Source organism: Bidens hawaiensis, unplaced genomic scaffold (assembly GCF_021521415.1).
Source record: "Bidens hawaiensis isolate Kalapana, Puna unplaced genomic scaffold, B.hawaiensis_p1.1 tig00034150_1, whole genome shotgun sequence".
Classification (NCBI taxonomy): domain Eukaryota; kingdom Viridiplantae; phylum Streptophyta; class Magnoliopsida; order Asterales; family Asteraceae; genus Bidens; species Bidens hawaiensis.
Genome location: NW_027495875.1, coordinates 65,460 through 88,558, shown reverse-complemented (window position 1 = coordinate 88,558; position 23,099 = coordinate 65,460). Strand labels below are relative to the sequence as shown.

At 35.7% G+C, this 23,099-nt stretch overlaps 1 pseudogene across 1 annotated transcript; it reads right to left on the bottom strand.

Annotated features, from left to right (window-relative positions):
• Nucleotides 1-10,031: 10,031 nt before the first annotated feature.
• LOC143585713 (putative caffeoyl-CoA O-methyltransferase At4g26220) lies at nucleotides 10,032-15,538 on the bottom strand (annotated as a pseudogene). Its single transcript, XR_013144582.1, has 4 exons — nucleotides 15,453-15,538; nucleotides 15,211-15,356; nucleotides 15,003-15,134; nucleotides 10,032-10,418 (listed from the first exon to the last, which is right to left on the bottom strand). The product of XR_013144582.1 is annotated as a putative caffeoyl-CoA O-methyltransferase At4g26220 (transcript).
• Between the last annotated feature and the right edge of the window lie 7,561 nt (nucleotides 15,539-23,099).

Sequence of the window (23,099 nt, the reverse complement as noted above, 5' to 3'; positions counted from 1 at the left end):
GTATCTTTTGAAGCAACTTCCCTAAATATAATACCAATATCATGGGATTTGATTAGTCAAGTTTCAAACATTCCTTATTAATGATTCTTCGATAAACACATTATAAAAACTCATATTGTACATTAATACTTTTGCATTCTGAATCTTCCTCTCACTTAGAGTAAGCACTTTTATCATAAAAATGTCTCAAAGGTTAGTATTTCTTATTTTATCTTCATGTCTAATTTTATCTTCATGTCAAATACACTTATAGTCCTATTGTCTTAGTAACAATAATACTGGTTGTCCTAACCACCAGTTGATACTAAAAGTTGGTATCCTGGTTATGTTGCTAAGAAATACTGATCAGAAGAATGGTTTGTGTAACGGAACAAGGTTAATAGTAAAATCTCTTGGTAATCGGGTTATAGAGGTAGAGGCTGTATCAGGCAGTGGGATTGGCAAACGTCATGCTATACACAAAGTTACTTTGAATCCGACTGATAAAAATTTCCATTCAAATTCAGCAGAAGACAGTATGCTTTGCTATGACGATTAACAAATGCCAAGGGTAATCTCTTTCCAGGGTTGGTTTGTTCCTCTGATGTCCTGTGTTTTCCCATGGACAATTATATGTTTTGTTATCCAGGGTAACCAGCAGACGTGGTCTTAAAATTTTGATATTGGATGATGAAGGGATACTTGTGATAAAACTACGAATGTAAAGAGATTTTCTCATATTTGTAAATTTAAGACTCTAAACTGGTAATTGTTTGTAATATGTATTTAATTTGTTTTTCCCTTTAATTTTGTATCTTTATTTCAAAAAACCATCTTTATTAAGTTTTATCATTTGAAAATTCTCGTGTATTACACGGGTTCAAAAGCTAGTAAGTTAATATTATTTATGTTAACCCGACCAAACATTGATCGGAAATGATTAAATTAAGCGGATATACTTTAAAAAGTAATACTTTAAGAACGAATTAACTTAACATATGAGGAAAATCTTTATGATTTATCATATGAATAGTTGCTTACTCGGTATATCAAAATTAAAGTAGAAGAATAAAATCTTTTTGATTTTGGAATTTTATACCAAACAGAAATGAAGTATGGAAATATAAAGCTATAAAAGCAACGACTATTAAAGCAATACATATTTTTTAGAGTTCGATCAGGGAATCATTTTGATCAAATTTTTCTTCCGTCGCAATTTTATTTTCAGTGCTTATTCTGACTGGTGTTAAGTCAGTCATTGGTATTGTTGTCCACCTCAACGTGCCAACAAAATTTTCAGAACTTTCTGTTATATGATTTAATTTGGTTCGATTAAGCACAAAATATCAGAAGCTATCAGTTCTAATCCTGATTCAGGCTTAATTTGATTTTCTCCAAATCACCCCAACTTGACTTAAAACCTTAGAATCAGTTTGATCGAAAATGATTTGTTTATAAGCAATCTTAGCACATAATCCCCACCACAAGATATACCTTCGTTATCAAGCAATACCGTAAGGTCTTTTCCCATGGATGAGTATGCACGATTTCATCTGTCGGCTTACGTACATTGTGTCCCTTGTGGTCCGTTTCTAAATGGTAATAAGTCGCGAGCAAGGGGACAATGTATGACTCACAACGTGGTTTGATCAAGTCTGTAATTGTTTAGTACTAGAAAGTACTCTTTAGCGATCATGTTTAAAGACTTTAAGCAGATACACTACGGGTTCACTTTTTTAAGCATATTTTTAATATTCATCGAAATGAATACCCAGATGATAAACCGCATAACGACCCCCAATGGTGTTCGGAACCCTAAAGCATCCTAACAATACATGATTTAAGGCCATAAAACCATACATCGTTGAAGCGTTAACCACTTACTAGAAGCTTTTTCTTTTTAAAGTTACGATCCATCTGACCAAAAGGCTTGAGTATGACAGGATTATTACATTTCATTACAAAACTTTGCAGGAAAATAACATTCCTTTCTATTTGGCATATTTAGGTTTATATCACATACTAATTCTTATTTGTTTGTTTAAAAGCCTACCAATGCACCAATACAATTAAGCACTCAGCCTTTTGTACTTACTTTAACTGAACTTGGGATTAAATGATCATTGTACTATCATTTTCCCTTTTTGCTTCAAAAATACATTTTAAGGAACAATTTTTAATGTTTTTGTATTTTTTATATTTGAATGTTTTTGAATTTTTAAATTTTTTTTGTACAAACGAAAATCACAATATTTTTGTATTTTCTATTTTCTCCCCCCTAAAACATACAAATGAAAAGGAAAAACATGAAAAAGAAAATAAATGTGATTCAACTGAGCAGTTGAACTTCTTTTAAGTTTTTAAACAATTTATACCAAGCAAATATTGAAATCTTGTTTTATAAAAGGCTTTGGTACAAAGGTTGTGTTTAGTTTTTGAGTGATGAAAATGGTTTTTGGTGATAGAAATGGCAGCAGAATTATCAATAAAAATAGGCGTTGTAAGAAACTTCAAACCGTAATCCCACAGATGTTGTTGGATCCAGAGAACTTGTGAACAGTAATTCGAGGCCACCACATACTCCGCTTCGGCTGTTGAAGTTGAGACAGTTGTCTGCTTTTTACATTGCTAGGAAATAAGCCAATTTCCAAGAAATTGACTATGACATTCGTCAATTTTTGATTCGTATTCGTATTTGTAAACCCGACCCGTTGGGTCGTTTCGATGTATTAATTATTTGTAATAAAGTGTTCCCGACATTTATTGCCCAATATTCGTTGTAAAGTTTGTTATTCAATTGTTTATAAATTTCCGAACCTTAAAGTAATCGAGCCGTACGGGTTAAACGCGTAAATTATCCAAAACCGAAAACTATATAATTTAATTATAAAAGTTAGGGATAAAAGTGTAAACTTTCATAAACTTATACTAACTTAAAAGAATTTAAATTACATTTAAAATATTTATGAAACTTTAGGGGCTAATCTGTAAAATATTCAAAATATAATTAATAAAATAAATAAACCCAACCCCACCCCTTCCCCCGGTCCAAGTTTTTCCAGTGGGTTCGGCGCCAGAGGTGGCCACCACCGCCCTTAGACTCGTTTTTAGCCCAAATTAAATATATAAAAACGATTTGCCGCCAATACTAAACAATATCCAACAACTTAATTGCATTTATTCACCGCGGATTGACCCGTGATACTCGCCGGAATTCACGGAATTCACCATTAATGGAATCAACGCGTATACGCTCCTCATCATAGTATAAATAGGTGCCTAACATCCAAACCAACTTGCTCATTCTCCTACCCCCCTCTAATACATAGATTTCTCTGTAATTGGGAGCTCTTAATATTTTATTCCGACAAACTCAATCTCGGCCGATCTAAAACAGTTATAGCTAATTGATATGTGCCTTTTAATGTCGACGTACTAATAATCAATAACCCTAAACTAATTTGAATGAACATGGAACGCATTACTCAATTGAAAAATCTAGGGTTCTTCTTGAAGAAGAAGAACCTGAAATATTATATATATATATATGTATTTTATTGAGCTTATAATGAATATTTCACACAGATCAACTGGTTAAAGCCTTCACGTTACAAACTCCAGACCCGGGTTCGAAACCCGGGTCACGCGTCCTCTTATCATTCCTTTTTTTAAACTGTTTATTATTATTATTATTATTATTAATGTTAATTAAAACCATCAAAGTCTAACAGTTTATATATATAATAAAAACCAATGCTTAAACGAATATCTGTCCTCGTCCAACTGGTCAAACCCTTGACCCGGTAACCCTCAGACCCAGGTTCGAAACCCCGGGTCACCCTTACATTTTTAATACTCAATTTAATTAAATCTTTTATATAATAATTCATTTTAAATCCTTTTAAAATCAAAATAAATTTATAAAAACTATTTTAAATTAAACAAAAATTATATAACATAATTGTAAAATATATCTCACCTTTTTTTACATTTAAAAATCGAATTTCTTGTTTTCGAAAGTCGTTATTAAAAATCATTTATTAATCACAACGTAAACTTTAATATATTAAAAATCGTTTCTTTAAAAAAAAGGTTATATTTTTGACTTATAATCAATAGTTCAAGCTTTTCGAACATATAACTTCGTTTTCTCGCTATTAAAGTGCTTAATTAATATTAACAACCAACCTTTCGTTAAAGCTTAAATAATAATAAAATAATTAAAAATATATAAGTAATATAAATAACACCTTTCAAGATACGCAATAATAAACCCCCTACGATTATCGATTAAGTCTTGTTTTTACTCAATTTAGTTAGCGCGGATCGCTTGCTTCGGCTTACATGACGTGTTCGGATGTGGTTATTCTCAAACGCTTTCAAGTACTTATTCCCTTTTCGCCTCAATTATTAAGTTGAGTTTTTCACCACCCCGTTTTAATGTTTTATTGTTTTGGGGTAGCATATGTATCCATATTAAAAATCAAGTATTGATTTCTTCTATTACAAAACTACAATTCGTATATGGACTTGTGTGTTACTTGTATTACTTGCAAGTTGGGAAGCCTCATTAAGTATGATCATACGCCCCCATTTGCACTCCGGTCCATTTGTATCGAGTGGAAAAGGGCCTCATTACCTAAGTACGTTGGTTGTTACCAACTGGAAAGGACATACTTGCTCGTTTATCACTTGTCCATGAGTTGTACGGTTTTTATGTATATATTTAAAACTGTGGAAACTCACCGGTTATTCATAGCTGACTTTATTTTATACATATGTTATAGGTAACGTGATTAGAGGATGAAGGACTAGAAGACGCTTAGAGTACCTAGGTTATCTAATAAACGAGACATTTTTTTTATTATGATTTGATTTCAATTTGTATTCTTATTTGAACTTGTGTTACTTGGCTATTAATGAATTAATGTTATTATGGTTGCAAAATAGTGTCACGTGTGTTTGAACAATCTGTACATCACACTCGGGCGTTTCCGTTTAAGCCGGGGTGTTACATTGACATCCCGTGGTCGTCGATTTGAAGCTGATCTTGCAACCTCTATAATCGGAATCAGTATAAGCCATTAAATCAAAAAATATCATCCTTAGGGTACCACAACCCGATGTCAGGGTTACCCCTCAGATAGTGCATGATTCGCTTAACCGCCTCCAGATAAGTCACTCGTGGACTTGACTGATACCTAGCACACAAACAAACAGCAAACATGATATCAGAATGAGAAGAAGTTAAGTACATTAACGATCCTATCATGGCTCGATAAAGGGTCGGATCTACGATATCCTCTAATTCGTCCGGTGACAAATTATGACCCACGTGAAGAGGTGTCGAGGGCATTTTTCGGGCAGTAATCTGGAATCGGCTCAAGACGTCGTTCACATATTTGGTCTGATGGATAAAGATCCCTGTATCAGACTGGTGAACCTGCAGCCCCAGGAAAAATTTCATCTCTCCCATCGAACTCATCTCAAACTCTGTCTGCATCGTATTCTCGAAGTCCTTGCACAGCTTGTTGAATGTGGAGCAGAATATGATATTGTCGACATAAATCTACAATCTACAGTCCCCTGTTTGAATCCACTATCAATCAGATGGTTAGCAAGCATGCTGTACCAGGCTCTCGGGCCTGGTGTAAACCATAAAGAGCTTTATTTAAGCGGTAAACTCGCTCTGTACAATCTGGATCTTCAAATCCGGGAGGTTGTTTCACATACACCTCCTCATATATTTCCCCGTTCTAAAACGCTGATTTCACATCCATCTGATATACTTTAAAGTTCTTGTAAGCTGCATAGGCCAAGAAAATGCGTATAGCTTCCAGTCGTGCTATTGGAGCATACACTTCAGTATATTCTCTGCCTTCTTGTAGATTATAACCTAGGATGACTAATCGTTCTTTATTACGCACGATCACCGCACGATCGTCCTTTTTGCCTTTGTAAACCCATTTTGTCGGTATAGCCTTTTTAACTCTGCCGGGTTTATTGATTAAGTCCCATACACCCAGTCTGAGAAACTGCAACAGCTCCTCCTACGTTGCTTCGACCTAAGATGGTTCCTTAAGTGCCATAGTGACACTCCTCGGTTCAATCTGAGATAAAAAGCAGGTGTATCATGCATTGTTCAGAATTCCTGTGGTGCGTATATCCGCATAAGCACTCTTTAGTCGAACACAAATGGGTGTATTTTAACTAATGATGAGAACAAAGATTGGCAGCATTTGGAGCGACATGCGATGAACTCAAAAAGACAAGATCAGTCGAACCGCATGATAAAATGGGCGGTTTTGAAAGCCGTGGATAGTGGGGAGTTAAATGATTGTATGGCTCGGAAATTAGATCAATTGATGGGTGTGGGTACAAAAGAGAAAGGAAAACCGGGAAAGGCATACCTGGTTTGTGAAGGTTGTGGTGAACTGGGCCATAGTGTGGCAAATTATGGAGTCGTGATAGATGACGAAGAAGAGGACGAAGAGGAGGTCAACTATGTTCAAGGGGAGTGAAGGCACAACAACAATGGTAACCTAAATTCAAACACCTATCACCCGAGTCTCCGAAACTACCCCAACTTCAGTTATGGAAACCCTAACACTTAGCAAAACCTAAATTTTCAAGGAAGTTCTCAAAGAGCATGATATCAGTAAAATCAGAGATAATATGGGAACAATGGGGGTAACAATCAAAGCGGGTACAATGAAAAGGGGAAGCGATCATGAACTAAATGACAATAAGGATCTCTATTTGTTACAGCTTGTACCTCAAAGTGCGGAATCCATTGAGATTGAAAACATCCAAGTAAACATTAAGCTCATTTTCATATATATCAAGAAACAATACTAGATATGACACTTTGCACACTTTCTCTCTCTACTCTCTCTCTCTCTGACAATCACCAAAAGTCTAAGTAGAAACGCATAAGTCCCCTATTTATAGGAAACATGAACAAGCTCAACAAGTCCGTATAAGATATACGGCGTTTATCATATACGCTGCATATGATATGCGTTGACTTGAAGACTTATGCGTTGACTAACAAACACAAACTATACATTTGACATTTTAGCCCTATACAATCATATCTAGTACATCTAAGACCCTAGCAATAGGCATTATGTTCTAATAGACTCCCCCTTGGATGTTTCTAGGTCTATGATCTTCAATCTTTCAGTCTTTCTTCTTAAAAACTTTTGTCTAAAATCCTCTTTTTCATGAACTCCTACGGTGTAGTCTTGGAAGCACTCGAGTTATAAGAAGTCATATAAGAAGGATATGATCAGATTATCCCTTATATATGATCCGTGATAGTTTCAATCATTATATGCTTTTGGAAAACATGATATTTGAAAGTAACGACTTATGAAAGTTTGATATTTGAAACTAACGATTTTGACTCTTAATCATTTCCGTCAGATTCTCATCTTCATCATCTCAATATTCTTCCTCCATCATCCTGCAAACATTAAAACAAATTGATCCGTGTAAGTACACTTGAGATATTAATGATTTCCCGGATAAAGTTTCACTAAATTTGGAACCAACTCTTCAACCCCATCAATTTCACTTCTAATCATATTACCTGAAGTAAGTCAACAATTAGTAATGAACATTATCATTAAAAGACTATTTTTGGTATGGTTAAGAAAACTTCCGGAAGCTCCTACTTATAACCAAAAAAATATCTTTTCACTGTGTAATACTGTGTCCCTCGTGACCATCCTGCCACACTTGTCTTCAACAATTATGACACTTTTGTCATTATGCAAACGGATAAGAAATGGACCAGAATCAACATATACGGCGGATATGAGTACATATGCGACGTATATCCCATATACATCCTGGACATATGCAGCGTATAACCTCTGATTCTTTTGAACTTATGCGGCCTATAAGTGTCAGACTTATACGGTACATAACTTATGCGGCATATAAGTCTCAATACTTATACGTTTCATAAGTATTTTCAATAAGACCCTGTTTTATGTTCTGCTCACACCAATGTAATGTTCCAAGTACAATTTAATGTCCTTGTACATTTTGAAAAATCATTATTTTACCAAGTCCAAATTAATTACCTTGAGTAAAATAGATAAACATTTGATTCTTTGAATTTTGTTTGGTAAAAACAAGATTTGTTGATCCATGAAAAACACCTAGAGACATAGTTCACCCGCCCATCAAGAGTCGAAAACTAAATCAGAAAGAAAATCTTTTTGAATTTTTCAGCAACAAATATTTATAGAAACTTAACAAATCAAACATGAAAACTAATAAACAACAGAATTTACATATTTTTGGGAGTTCGAGCAGGGAATCATATTGACCAAATTGCCCTTCCATCACATTTTTATTTTCAGCGGTTATTACGACTGGTGTTAAGTCGGTCAATGGTATTGTTGTCCACCTAAACCTTTCAAAACAAATGATTCATGAATTTTTGTTATACACTAATTTGGTTCAATTAAGCACAAGATATCAGGTAATTATTAGTTCTAATCTTGATTCAGGCGTAATTTGATTTTTACTTAATCACCCCAACTTGACTTAAACCTTAGAATCAGAAGATAAAAATATTTTTACTTTAAGCATATCAGCAAATAATCCCCACTACAAGACATACCCCCGTTATCAAGCAATACCTTAAGGTCCTTTTCCATGGATGAGTATGAACGATTTCATCTGTCGGCTTGCAAACGTTGTGTCCCTTGTGGTCTGTTTCTTAATGGTAATAAGATGCGAGCAAGGGGACAAAGTGTGTCTAACAGCGGATTTTGATCAAGTCAGTAATGAATTTAGTATATAAGTACTTTTTCGATCAAGTTTAATGACTTATAAAGCAGCTTAATCTGTGGGTTTGCTTTTTAAAGCTTGTTTAAATATTCATCGAAATGAATGCCCAGATGAGAAACCGCATAAAGACCCGTTGGATCCAGGAACCTTAAAGCATCCCATCAATACAGGATCTAAGGCCATAAAACCATACATCGTTAATAGCTATGTTTTAACAAATTTAAACAATATTTCTGATTAAAAGGCTTGAGTATGACCAGCTATTACATTTCTGTCATCATTACAAGACTTTTGCTAGAAACTAATACCCCATCAAGTAGGGTGAAATAGGGGATGTAATGAAAAAAAAAACAAGGGGGGGCGGGGGGTGAATGGAATGAATTTGAAGTGTTTTAGAGGAAATTGAATGAACGAGGTAATGAGTGATTCCATTCCTTTAGCTAACCAAACACACTTTTCTTCATTCCTTCATAAAGGTCCATTCCATTCCACCTTCTATTCCTGCATAACAAACGCTAAATAACTTTCATATACTAATAGTCATATATAATTGAATCAAGAGGACTTTTTTTGTTAAAATGATGCGGCAGATGAATAATTTTTCACACAAAAGAACAACGTACTCTATCACATGTATCAAGTTCAGGCGGATGAAGACAAGTTGTTGCTTCTTCTGTTTTTGTCATGTTGCTAGATCTGGGACTAAACATAGACTACTAGCTCATACTTGTAATGTAACTTTGAATTCTCGGTGTATGAAAATCATCTAATTAATATAATGGTCTTTCTATTTACATCTTCATACTTTATTGAATCTAAACCTTGATCAAACATTGAGAGGTTTACGACCCTAGACTTTCATTATAATAGATAAGAAGGAGAGTGATTACACGAAGCAGAAGGCAAGCGGGAAACAAGCTACGCCGCGACCCCCTTTTGAATTGTAAAACCTAATCTTTTAAAACCCACCTTCATTGATCTTGGAGTCATAACATTACTATATATGATCCGTTGAACTCGGGTAAGTAACTCCACAGCTTCAGGCGCGAGAAAACCGAAAGTGTTAAAAGCAAAAGGAATAAACACATATTGGTTGTCAAGGCACGTCTTCTCATGTTTATTATGAATTAATAAACTTTAAACAAATGGCAAGCATTTCATGAAAAATAATGAAAACGATGACCTTTTATTTTACTTCATAAACTCCAAAAACTTATTTATTCAAATCATAAGTAGTGGTAAATAACAAGTACAGAAAGTAATCCATGCCAAACAAGATAAAGCGTACAATTCAACATTGAAATTATTAAAAGAAAGGCATTGAAACGATACACGAAATTCTAGTAGAGACGCCTGCAAATAGTGAGACCATCACCCAGTGGAACCAAAGAGATATCAATACGAGGATCAGCTGCAAGTGATTTGTTAAACTTTATAATGCTGTTTCTTCCTTCTTTGAAATAGTCATTAAGAGATGACTCTGGTTGTGCTACCGTCCCTAACCAAAGTGTGTTGTCATACGCCACGATCCCATTCACTTTCACCAGCTTTATTAGACGCTCGTGATAGTTGATATAATTTGTCTTGTCCGCGTCAACAAAAGCAAAGTCGAAACTTCCTTCATTATCAAACTATATAAAAAAAAATTATATATTTATTGCCACTTGAATCGAAACCAATCCAACCCGGTCAGTGCCAATGTTAGCGCTACGACAAACAAAATAGGTTAAGAGTTTTAGGCCTCCAATTTTCAATGGCTCAAATTTATATATTACTAGCTTTTAGTCTCTCGTAATACAAGTTTTTTTTTATATTTATCGTTTTCAATATTGTGAATATATTTTTTATATTTTAATTTAATTTATTATAAAAAAGTTTGTAATATACTTGGACCTATTTTTATCCATTTATGTTTGGTTATGTTCCTTTATGTTCATTTTGAGATGATACATTGAATTAATCATGTACTTAGGTAGCGTTTGGTATGCATGAATGGAGGGCGAAATGGAATGACCCATTGTGAGGGAATAGAGAAAAGTGTGTTTGGTTGATTAAAGAAACGGAATGAACTATTAGCTAGTTCATTCCATTCCCCTCTAAAACACCCAATTTCATTCCATCCATACGCCATGCTTTTTTTTTATTTAATTCCTTCTTTCACCCTATATCACCTGCACCACCCTCTCACCACCATCAACACCCACCACCACCACCACCACCACCGCTACCACCGCCAGATACCTTCACCAACCACCATCACCGTCCACCGCTGTTGTTACCGCCATCACCACCCACTGCCACCAGCCATCATCATCAGTGTCAGCCACCTGCCCCCGCCCCTACCACCGCCGCCTGCCACACACCACTGTAGCCCACCACCATCAACCATCGCCACCTCCTACCGTCATTGTTGTCCACTACCGCCATTGTCACCATCGCCTACCAGCTCCATCGTTACCTCCACCACCCACCTCACCTCCAACCACCATTATAACATGTCGCCCACCACCACCCGTTGCCGCCAACCACAATCACCACCCACCAATGCCATGACTGCCACCTACCTCCCATCACAACCGCCACTCACTACCATTTTAATTTTATTTTCTTTTTTTTCCTAACTACCAAACAACGTAAAGTAAAGATTCATTTCGTTCCCATGTGGTAACTAACATCTCATTGGAATGGTAATAACCCATTCCATTCCTATGCCAATTCCAATACCACGTCCGTTCTATTTCTTCGCCCATTCCATTATCTTATACCAAGCAGACCCTTAATGTTTTATATTTGTTCGTTTGTATGCATTAAGTGTATTTATATGTGTTTATGTTTGTTCGTGTTCTTGTTCATATATGTTTATTTATGTTCATTTACCTTTGTTCAATCATGTTCATTTACGTTCGTTTATGTTCATGAATGGTTCATTTAAATTTTATATTAATGAACATTTAACTCGAGTTTGTTTTAAAGAGCATTAAGATCAAAAACTAAATCAAGCATGTTTTTATAAATTTAAGATAACATAGTATGCTAGTACTCGGCCATTAGTAACAACTGTTGTAGACTTGGAATCAAGGTTGGCGTGGTGGTGGTTGTGGTATTAGTGATGAAGATGAAAATGGGTTGACTCGGATAGGGTTTCATAAATAAAAGAGGAGGTAAGGGGCGTCCGATTCTAAAACGGTGGCTAATTAATCGTGTTTATTCGTCGATTCAAGAAAAATCCAACAATGAAGGAGAGGTTAATGTAGGTGACACCGGTGGTTGACGCATGAAAAGGGAGGCTGACAATGATGGTGGTAATCAGAAATTAACCGGTGATGGAGAGGATATACCGGCAACAGAGATGAAAGGTTTCACAAATAATGAGATGTTATAACCTGTTTGAGGGCTATCCAGGTTTGGCGAGACCATGACCCGCGAGAATTATTGTTTGATGATAAAAGGGTTTCACAAATAAATAGATGTTACAACCCATTTAAAGACTATTCGGGTTTTATGATACCCATGACCTACTTATTTTTAACTTAAACGAGCCGACATAGAATTTCCCCATTTAGAATTGAAGCTATCTAGTGGTGAATTTATATGCATGTGTACATATATAAAATTAAAATATACCATTTAACCATTATAAAAACAAAAAAAAGAAAAAACAAAAAAAACAAAACAAAACAAAACAAAAAACCCTCTAAATTCATTATTGTATCAAAGTCTTAATGTTTTCAAAACCTGATCGGATATTAAATCAATCATCTTACTGGTCCGTAATTGGATCGGCTGGAATGGACGGACCGAATTTAACAATCAGATATATATATATATATATATATATATATATATATATATATATATATATATAGGCATGAGTGAAACGATAACCATTTTTATTTAAAATGTATTTATAAAGTACAAAGTTTAAAGAATTGAGTAAAACAAAAACCATTTAGTCTAGCAGTATAGTGTCTTTTTTACAGATGCAATGTTGTGATTTAAATCCTTGAGGTGTTACATCAGTCACATCGAATAACTATACACAGGATTCCTATGCATTAACATGGGAGAATGACGCCAATTGACCAGGGAGTTTAACCAAAATGAATATCGACTTTCATTTTTAATCTTTTACATTAATTATCGCTTTGGCATGAAAAGCCCATAATTTATCGCTTAGGTGGCATACATGTTCATGCTTGGGCATGAATTATTATATTTTTCAAATTTATATAATTGAACAAATATTCTCCAATCTCATAATTACACGTGGCGGAGGATTAATTTACTTATTTTTGTTTTATTCCCGTAACGAGAAATGACTAGGTGTGACTTAGTATCTCATAACGGGGTGCACCATAAGTGGCAAGAGCTGCTGACTAAAACGGGGCTTCCGGCCGTACATCGTTGTGGTTTTTGACGTGTTTCCAAGCAATTGCCAAACCGACCTCGTCATCATAGCCAACGAAAAGAAATGCGGTCTAGGGGCCATTTGCTAGACTTGTATGTAATTTGAAAATTTTAAATCGATTTTGATGAAAGAGATAACTAATTGAAATAATTGATTTGAGAGGATTAAATTTATAGGGAAAACATTTCTTTTTATTTTGTTTTTATTTATTTACTATTCATTTGAAAATATATACCTCAATGTTTACTAATTTAAAATGGTTATTTTTTTTTATAAATTTTTAAAATTTTTAAGGATATGATTGAATTTTTTTTTAAATAACTCTAAATTACGACGACTAGCTAGCAATATTTTTTAATACTATAATTTGAATTTCAAAACTAAAATCTTTTTTTAGTTAGTAGTTTAATCTATTTTAATTTTTTTAAATATCATTTTTTTTGTTTTTAAGTGAGATTTTTGATTCTTTTTAAATTGAAAAGTAATCATTTTGATTTTTTTTTAAATTTCGCGTGAAATAATAAAATGTTATAATTTTTAATACGCGTGAATTTCCCATATTTTTAGGCTGAGACATAATATATATATATATATTTTTAATGGTTAGGAAAATAAAAAATAAGAAATTTTTTTTTTTCATTCTTGAGTTGTTTTTTTAAGAAAAGAAAGAGAACAGAAAGAAAAGTTAAGGTTTTTTTTTTTCCTTTAAAAGTTTTCTTCCAAATATGGACTGATTGTGAAGATAAGTTTATAGCCATGTACAATATTTCTAATTTGGCATATCTTTTCTTTCCTATATAACTCAAGAATGAGGATATAATTGTAAAGTTACAGTTTTTTTCCTATCTTTTCCTTTCTAACTAACTCAAAAATGTAATTCACTTTCTTTTTTTCTATTTTAACTCGAGAATGCATTTTAATTATATAACTTTTTTTTTTCCTTTCTTCCCTATTCAATCTTATCATTTATTTTTCTTGTATTTTAAACCCGAGAATACAGTATTAGTGTACTGCTATTGGTGAAGTAAAATTGTTAAATTGGTAATTTCCTTGTTCATTCTCGTAAAGTGTGTTGGTCAATTGGGCAGAACGTTAATTTTCTAATTTTCGCCTAAAATAAAGTCATTTCCTCATAAAAATAAATGGGTCCTGCTAGGAACACTCATTTTTGCTAAAACACCCATTAATACGTCCCGTATAGAGCTATACGGGGATTATAAAGGGGCTTAATATGCCCCAATACGTCCTCGTATAGCTCTATACGGGACGTATTGGGAGGGGGGAGGGGGGTTGTCTCTAGCAAAAATGAGGGTCTCTCTAGAAAACCCCAAAATAAATCTATTGCTATCATTCTTGGTCATTTGTTGAGATTAAATGCTGTAAACCATCAAATACTTAAACGTTGGTTAAAGTAACCTGTTTTTTATCAACTAAATTTCAATCTTTCTTCTTTAAACATGGCTAAATTATGAATTGAGTCATTTAAAAAAAAACACTTATCCCTCCTTGTCTAAACATGGCTAAATTATGAATTGAGTCATTTAAAAAAATCACTTATCCCTAGTTGTCGTTTACATGACAAAATACCTCCCTTTTAGTCATTCTAACCAGCAGCCATTTGTTGTCTCAATTAACACGTGTCACATATTTTCTCAGTTAAGTATAGCACTATTTAAAGGACAAAATATGTAATTTAGGTTTTGTTAATTTATACAAAATCCAGTTTTTTACTTCGATCCAGTTTTAATAACATTGTTAGATCCAAGATTGTTTATACTTTATACAACTAAACTGACGAGAAACTTACATTTTCCAGCATCTTATCAAGAGCTGGTAGAGCCTCCGATTCAATAAAGTCAATCTTGTGCTCCACCTTCGCCTTTTCTATAATCGGACGGCCAATATCATACGATTCCCGGTTCACATCTATCGCTACAATCTATATCGAACAAACGTTAACATTTTTATAAACAACCAAATAAAGAAAAAGTACCATGAGTACCAAGGTTACAAACCTTGCCATCATCAGGAATAGTTAGTGCGGTTAAAAGCAACGAGTAACCCGTAAAAAACCCCGACCTCTATTGTTTTTTTGGCGCCAAGAAGTTTCAACAAGATCCCAATCATCTGACCCGCGTCGGGTGCGGTAGTAAAGTAAGCCCTGGAAATAAAGAAATCATTAAAGTGCATGCATGTATTCACAAAACCATGTTCATACAAGTTGTTTTTTTTTTCAGAAAAAAAACATGACGGTTACTGTGGATGTGAAGCACTGATAGCTCGAAGTTCCTTCAGCAGTTCGGGTTCGCGAGGGTAGACGTTAGTCTCCAGGATGTACTGCATATAAATTTCAAGAAATTAAAGAAGTCATCAGATTTGTAGTAACTGTGAACTTACATTGTATAAGTCATCATTTTGAAGTAAGCCATGGGGTTTCTTTCTTAATTCTGCGGCCATAGACTGTGTGTTTGCAAATTGCAAGTTAAAATTGTGAAGGAGAAGAAGTCTATTTATAGAATTATGGCCATGAGCCCATAAAGTAAATCAGAATTTAATGAGAACTGGTGAGAGCAAAATCTTAAGTTGTTGAGAGACTCGGTCCATCTTTTCTATAGTATTTTTGTATTTATCTTCATTTGGTATGTTTTAGGGCGGATTCGATTTATAAAATTTAAATATCACTTATATTTTAAGGTATAAGGTACTTTTATATCCCTTATATTTATTAACTCTTTAAATATTAATATCATATATTTGTTAACGTCCTAATTTTATCCCCTTAAGTTATGTTTGTTCGTTTCGTTAACAGTTTAAACGAACGATCCATGAACGTAAACAAACAAATATAAATAAACAAACTTAATTATTTGTTAAAAACTAGTCTAAACTATATGAGCCTAATAAGTTTAAATGGATATATTAACGAACATAGTTTAGCAAACACAAATGTATGAAAAAAACATGTGCTCATTTTACCATTCTTGTCATTCTACAATTCTTACATTCATACGTGCAATCATACCAATCAACATATTCGAGCACATTCTTACAATACACAAATATAATAAAATATTGCAAATAAGCACTTGATAAAATAGCAAAACTAGTCATTTATGTTTTAATGTTTTTCAATGGTTTTCCTTTTGCTAAAGAAATGATAGAAAGAATACTCTATTTGTCAAATCCCGTTCGTTTATCTCGTTAACTAGGGGTAATAATATCTTTATATTTGTCGGTGTATTTTGGTGTGTCAGTAGTTTATAGGTTTATTGTTAGACTTGTGTGTAAACAATGGGTTTGGTTTATGTTTTTGTGTTTGACGGATTGGATATAGGCGAATTTGTGGGTTTAGCGATAACTTCGCCTATTACGTAATAGGCGAAGATATGTAGTATATAAACATACCTTTTACCTAGGGTTAGGTTGATAGTGTGAATTTCTTGTGATATATTGAAAGATACCAAGATATTATTCAATACAAAGTAATCTTCTGGTTTAATCGTTGTCTATTGTTCTTGTTTACACTAATACTCGTAATCAATCACCAAGGGGATTTCGCACCCTCAGAGTTTGTGATATCTCCTGTAGCGATCCATTCGATGGACCTATAATTGGTATCAGAGCGTTATGCTCTTAATTGTGTTGTTCGGGAACATCACACGAGTATTATAACTTGAACAACGGATTTTTCACGAGTTTTACGTTCACAAAATACTCAAATATTCATTACATAGCCTATCTTCTTCCACCAAACATCCCTAAAAAACCCTACACTCAAAAACATAGCCAAAAATCGAAAAATCAATTTTCGTAGCCGTCATAGCAAAGTTATCCCTAGGGTTTCTCACAGGCCAAGCGAATTTACGAGTTAGGCAAACTTGTAACCCCCAGTGAACTTGACTAAACGAAGTTGACTTGGTGAAGTTGACTAGGCGAAATTGACCTGAATGTTTGACTAGGTGAAACACTAAGACTCAGGCGGAGTTATAAGCTATTCAAATCTTAAAATTAACAAACATCACTTAAATATAATGATGACTTCTCTTAATATATCAGATATGGTTAAACATGGAAGTAGAGCCAGGTTCCACAACTAATGCACCACAATTATTAAGAGGTACCGACTTTGTTCAATGGAAAAGAAAGATTCGAACAATACATTAAGTTGCAAGATGCCAAAATATGGGTATGCATAGAAGACGTTTACATACCACCTACTGCCACTTTTGAAGGAATGGAACAAATCAAGAAGTACAATATGATGGAAGAAGACCAAATGAAAATGTACGAAGTAAAGAACAAAGCCTTAGCTGCCATAACTATGGCGTTGCCACCAAGAAATTCTCGATACCTTTAAAAAAAAATACAAAACCGCAAGAGATATGTGGGACGCTTTGGAGAGTAGATATGAGGGAAATGTTTCAAAAAGAGATTCAAAGAAAAAATTGCTAAAAACTCATTTTTCTATGTTCAAATACATGAAAAATGAGACATTGGATGACATTATCACTCGTGACTATCATCTCATGACTGAACTTAATAATTTTGACATCAAATCAGAAGAGATTGAGATAGTTGAAAAACTTCTAGATGCACTTCCACCAAAGTGAGAAATGTACACTATAATGATCAAAGATGATAAGGATTTCGAGAAGTTTGAGTTGGAAGATATTGTTAATAGACTTAGAGGATATGAGATGAACTTGAAGAGGGAGTAGTTTCTGATCATGTTCAGGATCCTTCAATGTATGGGGCCAACGTCTCTTCAAATTCTAACTTTGGGTCTGCTGCATATTATACCGAAAGTGGTGGACTTGATAGTAAAGTCTACAAGTGGTGATTAATTCGGATGGGAATATCTGCTTTGTGGCTGGAGGGGGCACTCCAACCAAGAGTCAAGTAAGATCAAGTGGATCAACGGGTAGTCCTCAGAGTATACACCACTAATCGATGTCAATGAGTGTGAAGTCACGAGAGAACCTGAGCTTGAGCCTGGATCTAGATCTGTGATGGCAACGTGTTGTTCGGATTCATCATTACGATTAGAATGTTTGTGTTTATGACTAGAATACGATTAATACGATTACAGTGTGAATTGTGTGTGTCTGAAGTGATTTTGGCATAGTAACGGTATCTTAATACAATTAGGAAAAACTCTTATTACTTTAGAATACATTGCAGGTATATATAGGAGATGACCTCATTCATTAAGACAGACCTTAATGAATGAGTCATTTGTTACATTAAACTATACGAATAACTATTAGTCATTCGTACCTATTACATTAATACGAATGGCCTTCATTCGCTGTCTCATTCGTTATACATGGATAACAAATGACACTTACATTAAGCGAATGGACTCATTCGTTACAAGGTAACGAATGAGCCTTATTAAGGCGAATGGCTAATAACATAATTACCAAAATGTCCTTTACATATTAAACTAATACAATAATAATATAAAGACCGAGACGCTCGAATCATGTATCAACAAACTCCCCCTCGTCTCGAGATCTTTATACTTCAAAATACTTTACTTCTTGAACATCTTCGTTGTCCAATCATTGCAGCTATGAATCTTGAATGCGTAGCAAACACGTACAACTCGCTGAAATTGCATTGCAAGATCATAGTAAATTACGTTAGCAAATCAGATCTGATTATGAAATAATGCATCGTTATCAGACTCCGATAAGTTGACCAGCAACATAGGATCGATAACGCAAATGAACTTGGTATTCATTCTCGATCCTAACACAATCACCGCTTCACTAGTTCGATTATCATAGTACCATCAATTGAACGTAGTGAACAGACTCCGAGGGAATATTTTCATCTGAACCCTCTTCATCGTCTTTGGCGGTTTCACCTGTAGTATCATCTTCCTCTAGTCCGTACGCGGATCGATCTCGTCGATATACTTGTGTGTTGGCACATGCGGCTTGAAGAATTTGAATCCACATCGAGCTTTGTGTTGCATATGCTCATAGAACCATGTGGCCCATTGATCTTTACCCCGATTCACAAACGGTCGGTTGTCCAAAGTTCTCACATCCCAATGAGGCATCGTCAAAACGTCACGAATATGCTTAAAGTAATATATTCCATGTTCCCATTTCACCACATATACTTTAAGATCTGAATCATAAAGCCACAACACAATATCACCTTTAACTGACCTTAGGCTTTTGTACTTTTTCATCTGGTATGCTGATGCTCGAATCTTTGCTTATCTGACATATTCTTGCTCGTTGTAGCGAAGAGTTTTGATCATCTTATTCATCTTGTCAACGTTATGCTCAAACATACCATCCTAAGCACATTTATGTTTCTTCTCTTTCACTGATGCGTTAATTGTCTCGGCTTGCTTATTCCAACGATCATGATCCTGCCTAAGACGTTCCTCTGCCACGTCAAAATGTTCAGTCGTGAAAAATGGAATACCATAATCCGAATTGTTCGTGGTATACATGTCTGGATATTCCTCGGCAGTTACATCTTCCACTTCCATCTCCTCATAATCTGGCACATTCCCACGTGGAATGCCATTATTCGTACTTTCCTCAAACTATAACTCAACGTCTACAGACTTTCCCAACTCTTCAACCTCATCCTAATTCAGATCCAGAAGCAGAGCGATTTGTTCTTTTGTCAACGAATGATCAACAAACTCGCCCTCTTCGATCTCGTCTGCATTAACCATACTACCAACTATCCCGTCCATTCCCACAAACAATATCATATTAGCCGCGATCATATTGACCGGCTTCACACTTGTATAATACTTATACGGGATAATCTGCATATTATTACCATTACCACCACCACTTATACTCGTTCTAGCCTGATTACCTGCCGACGATGAAGTACCACCACCCGGTTACTGATCACCATTTCCACCTTCACCCGGATCTTGATCATCGTTCTTCAGTTTTCTTAATTCATCTTATTTGCAAGTCAACTGTAAGATGATCTCATCCTGTTTATTCAGTCTCCCCCCCCCCCTCAGCAGCAACAAGGGCTTTCAAATCCTTGTTTTCCTTCTAAATGAATTGAATATGTCTATACATATTCCGCTTTTCTACCCGCATCTGCTCTTAAAATACATGATCAGCTTGCATCTGTGTTTGTTGCAAATGGATCAAATTCAGCAGCTGAAACATTTGCGCCTGAGAGACTTATGGTAGAAATTAGGATGCACATGTTGCATTGGACACTAAGGACGATTAAATGCCATATAACAATAATCAGGTCTCTGCAACATCGAAGGACTTGCTGGAGCAGCTTGTGGTTGTGGACTTGGCATTGAAGCTAGTACAGTCTGTAACACATATCGAAAACGAGGATCAGTCATCGAAGTAGTCATCAATGTCATCGAAGGAGGAATCGGAGAAGTAGTCATTGGAACCGGAGTAGGAGATCCTGGAATAACTGGAGATACCAAAGCAGGAATAGAAACAAGTATCGATGGCTGACTTGACATCTCAATTCCTGTACCACGTTGAACCCACCCTCTGCTTCTTGGGTTTCTCAGCCTCAATCATAAGCTCTTTCCCTTTCCTCTTTCTCATTTTTGCACTAGACAAACCAGGGCTTGGTCCCTGACCACCAATCACACCTTTGTACTTAGGACGTTCGTGCAGCTTCTGATAACGGTAAGTACGTATACGCCTCATTGTATCAAGGTTGTGTGGTCTAGAACCATCAAATATTCACGGTTCGTCGGATCTTTAAATAACTCGGGCTGTAAGTCATTAATAATCAACTGTAGGAAATGAGGATACATAAGAAACTTATTCTGCCTGGTTGTACAGTTCTCCTTCAGGTGATAGAAAACTATTTCCGACAAGTTAAATGGTGAGAACTAATGCTACAAACACTGACTGTAGCATAACCTGACACTTGTCATAGCCACCTTTTCGTCCCCCTAAGCAATGAATAAGAACATGCAAAAGATACTTATACTGCTCACACAGGTTCGCCTTGTTGTACATCGACCTGTCCAAATCCCCCTTATACTTTATCCTCCTGAACAATCCCCTGATTAACGTACGACCAAACTCACATCTGTCATCCACTTTATTACGAAAACCCAAAACATCTCGAATAACAGCAAAATCAATGACTACAAGTTTATCCTGTATCGTAGCCTCTATCTGGTTCTCCCCTCAACATAATGAGTGGTATCCCTGAATGCTCGTATAATGCTCTGCTAAACGATCGTGTCAGTTGATATCACTCGGTAGATCCTCGAACGCTTTAAGAAGCTGATAATACCGCCAAACATAGCAGATCCAAAGAACTCGTCTTGTAAGAATGCACAACTATTGTGCTTTTTATCCCACGGCAATAGAACTTGTTCTTCTTCAGGTTTGGCTTCTTGATCGTCTACGGGAGCCTCCTAATCAGGTTGTTGTTCGGGAATCGGATCAGGTTGTTGTTCCTCAGCCATACTACAATTAGGCAGTGGGTAAATAATAAGTAATCATACTTACTTATGTATAAATATATCCCTATGCATAACATCCAAGTAATAACATCAGGGTCGACCACGCGTACGACCCAAACACGTGACACGGGATTTCAGGGACCTGTTATGATGATAATGCCACACGAGCCTCCCCCCTTACGGGCTTTCCAGGGCCCGCCACAGGATTTTAGAACCTGAGTGGTATAGTTTAGCCCAGACAAGATCACCATCCAACGTATGCAAACACAAAGTAGGCATACGCAAACATCCTTAGTCAATAATAACTAATTAACATCACTAATCATAGGCTATAAGTAACACATGTATAAGCATACACACACACACACACACCATTACAAAAGTAAGCCTATACAAAATCTTTTGAACGGTTTATCAGGCAAAATCAGTTAGGTGTGTATGCTAGCCCAAAACTTGAAAAGAGTGAAAAGGGAAATCATGAACTCACCTGACACGAGGCACAAAGTCACCACGAGCTAGAGAACCCCTAAGTATTCTCACAACTCACACGCCTGTCGGATTATACACAAGAATTACTAACGATACCGAAAGGACTCGTTTATCCTACTAGGCGTTCTAACATGGTTCGAGTTACCTAAAGCCTCGACCTCACCAAGTTCAATTATAACAGCCCCCGAGGCCTTGTATACACCACAACGACCCTTAGGTACTCCCGGGTATAAAGAATTCCCAAATTACCCCCGGGAGTTGCTTGATGAGACGAATATGCGCGTTAATGAGTTGTTTAGCACTTAACCACCAAATCAGCCCAGTGTGGACCAATTTTAATAAAATCACAGCCAACAAGTCCACACGACACTACACAAGTTGGATGGGTCGGTAACTCGCAAGCACAACGCACCAATTAATCAATAAACGCGAATTCGCGTTGTACCGACCCGTTTGAGTAACCGACAACCAATTCAGCCCCAATACTTAACAAAATAATTTTCCAACAGCCCGTACATTAAACCGAAGCTATCCGAACTGAATTGGTCGTTAATTACTTCAACCCTCGCGTTAAACGCAACAATTCACTATTCTAGACAACCGAACACTAGCTTTCAATCTACCACCAGTTGACCAATCAAACGAACGCCAAAGCACACGATTTTAAAGTATGTTACATTGGACATACCTAGGAATATTATGGAGCAAAAACCTCAAGCACGACAGCCCCAAAGCTGCTCAAATGGACAGCCATCCGGTAAGCCTAAAACAAGCGATTTATCGATCAATACGCGAGATATAAAGATGAGTTTAGGGTGTAAAAGACTAGCATGGGTGTAGGACTAACCTTGAATTGAAGTTTTACACTTGGAATTGGCTGCAAAAAAAAAAAGAAAAACGGGACCCTAGCTGCTGCTCTCTGCTCCGATCGAACTGCCTAGAGGGAGGGTTAGGTTTATTTTG